The following is a 3379-nucleotide window of genomic DNA, read 5'->3' as shown; positions in this document are numbered from 1 at the left end:
AAAAGTATACTCCAATCAGTTTTACCTACAACAAAAGTATATTCCAATAACCTTCACCTGCAACAAAAGTATATTCCAGTCAACTTCACCTTCAACCTTCGTCCTATGCAATTAACAACTTACCTGGGTACCAACTTTCACCAATAGCATTTGAAATCAGCGTGCCATTTATTACTCAAGGCTTTATCATACATTGTCTATTCTCACATTACGCTACAATCTTCTTCGTTCATTCGTTCATCCAAACCTCCATATAGCTCAGAGTTCACAAAGAGATTAGTTCCTCTCTCTCTCTCTCTCTCTCTCTCTCTCTCTCTCTCTCTCTCTCTCTCTCTCTCTCTCTCTCTCTCTCGTGTAATCCATTTGTCACTAAGCTAGCACTACCCCAACCCGCCTAATTACCACTACTGCGTTCTTTGTCTACATATATTTCAGCAAAGTTACATAGGGGGATGCTCTCTTTACCTACCAGCTTGTTCAATATATTAAGGCAGTGTTTTTACCTCTTTTTAAATACTCTTACTACTTGCCTTCTTATTCCTCTGCAAATTACACTAAAGAGTTGGTCACTGACACGCCGTTCTCTCTCTGTATTCTCCAGGTATTCCTTTCATGCCCACACGAACCATGGAGAGAGACAGACTCAGTAACGCCGTGTCTTCATCATGTCTTTAATTACTTCAATCCAGGTGTGTGTGTATGTGTGTGTGTGTGTGTGTGTGTGTGTGTGTGTGTGTGTGTGTGTGTGTGTGTGTGTGTGTGTGTGTGTGTGTGTGTGTGTGTGTGTGTTGCCATCTCTGGACGATGTTATTCACCTCGTGAGTGATTTTTCAAACTTTGGAGTTAACTATATCCTTCTGTAGTCCTTTTATAATGCCCATTCCTAAGCCGAAAGGAATCACCTGAAGGTAGAAAAAATATAATTAATAAATACATCCTCTGATTCAAGAGGTTAGCCTGAAATTTTCTCAAAGTCCATTATCCACTCTTTATCCTATACAGTACATATATTTGTTTTACATGTCATTTACACTCCTTTATTCATGTATGTATTAAGCTCCTTTCAGACTGTTTCACGAATATTTGATTCGGCAGAATTAAGACCCATACCGTACATCGTTTTCATGTCTCCATGGTTGTTCAGTCTGTATATGGATGGCTTTATATAAGAGATACAAGGTAGGGCAGTGGATGTTGGAGCGGCCCTAATGAGCGAGGGCAGTGTTTGGAAACTCCCTGCACTGTTGTTTGCAGATGATACTGTGTTGTTAAGTGAAGACGAAGGGGAGCTGCAAGGCTTGGTGAATGAGTTTGGGAGGGTAAAGAAGCGGAATCTGAAGGTGAATGTAGGGAAGAGTGAAGTTATGGTGTTCGAGAGAAATGAAGTCAGTGAACGTACAGTGAGGTTGAATGAGGAGGAAATGGATAAAGTGAGTGCGTTTAAGTACTTGGGTAGTGTGATGAGTAAGGATGGAAGTTTAAAGGGTGAAGTGCTTGAAAGGGTACAACAAGGAAGAAAGGTTGCTGGTTCCTTGAAAGCAGTGATAAGAAACAGGGAAGTGAAAATCGAAGTGAAAATTTTTCTGCATGACAGTACTGTGATAACATCACTAACGTATGGAAGTGAAGCTTGGACCTTGTTGGAGGGACAGAAGTGAAGAGTGAGAGCAAGAGAAATGAGTTACTTGAGAGGAGCATGTGGAGTCACATAGAGAAACAGACTGACAAATGAGGAAGTGAATGAGGCTTGTGGTGTGGTTGTGGATGTGATAGGAAGCTTTAGGAGAAACACACTAAGGTGTTTTGGCCATGTGGAGAGGATGGAGAGTGAGAGACTGACGATGAGAGTGCATATGAGTGAGGTGGAAGGGAGAGAGGGAGGGGGAGGCCAAGGATGAGATGGAGGGTTGGAGTGGAGAGGTATATGATAGAGAAGGGTACGAGCTAAGGGGAGGGCAATGAAATGGAGGGGGACAAGGCGACATGGAGGCGATTTGTTTGCTGTCACCTCTTACAGGATTAAGGCGTCTGGCAATAGATAAATAGACAGACATCGTTTTCTTTCTCTAAACCCACCATCTTCCTCCTAAGTTCTCTCATTATTCTTTTGCAAAAACTTTTGGTTTACTTTACATGAGTAAACTAATATCTTCGTGGTCAACACACTCTCGCAACTCTGTTATTCTTATGACTGAATGTTTCTTTTTATGTCATCCTTTCAAAAATTCACACTTCTACCCTGTCACTCTGCTGACTTCCTCTCTCCCGGAGCTCACCCCCTCCCTCCCTGGTGCTCACCCCGTCCATAACCACATCCAAGCTGCGTTCACTTCCCCTCTGTTGCCTTAAACCTGCACCTCACTTACCGTGCTCCTGTTCCTGTCTCCCAAATGTGTGTTTTCGCAGCTTTCTCTCTCTCTCTCTCTCTCTCTCTCTCTCTCTCTCTCTCTCTCTCTCTCTCTCTCTCTCTCTCTCTCTCTCTCTCTCAGTTTGCACATTCCAAAGATGATTTTTTTTTTTAACTGGCACATTTTGGTACTTACCCAAATTTAGTTCTTGTCGTCCATATTATTGCCTTTACAGTCCCTCTTTTCACCATCTAGATCTTTGCAAATATCGTTCTCAGTTGATTCTCATTAGTCCTCTACCAATATTTTTACCTGTCGTCAGATGTCACACTTACATTAATTCCATGTTCTTCTTTTAAATCTGAGAGGAAAGCAAAGACACTAGAAAAGAGTTATCAAGTTTTTTTTTTTTTTATTAATTTGTTTTTGCATCCTCTCTTCACCTTCTGTTTAAAAAAATGGCACACAGGTATTTCCAACGCCTGTGAATACCTGCTAATAAAGTATAATTCATTCACTTTCCCCGGAGGTAACCTAATAACTCTCCTCAGACCTAATTCGTTCAAAATTACTGTGCCTACTTTTGGAGAAAATTCTTGTCTGGATAATGAGTCAGCTGCAAAATCCTCAACTCTCCTTTTTAAATATTTCCTGGCAATTACAATGAGCTTCTTCGTCAAGTGGGTGAGTGGAATGGCTAAGAAGGACTTAAATTGTCTTAGTTCAGGTTCAAAGCAATATTCGACCTGACCTTTCCCTAAGATCTAAGAAAAAATGAATGCCAGAGAGAGGTTGTGAAGGGAAGATGGGGTAGTGGAGGGAAGGTGGGGAAGTGGAGGGAAGGTGGGGTAGTGAAGGGAAGGTGGGATAATGAAGAGAAGGTTAGGTAACGGAGGGAATTTGAGGTGTTGGAGGGAAGGTGAGGTAGTGTATGGAAGGTGAGGTAGTGGAGGGAAGGTGAGGTAGTGTATGGAAGGTGAGGTAGTGGATGGAAGGTGAGGTAGTGGATGGAAGGTGAGGTAGTGGATGGA

This window comes from Coenobita brevimanus, chromosome 63, assembly GCF_032717465.1.
Source record: "Coenobita brevimanus isolate Jiangsu-jjx chromosome 63, ASM3271746v2, whole genome shotgun sequence".
NCBI lineage: Eukaryota > Metazoa > Arthropoda > Malacostraca > Decapoda > Coenobitidae > Coenobita > Coenobita brevimanus.
This window is presented reverse-complemented; position numbering follows the sequence as displayed.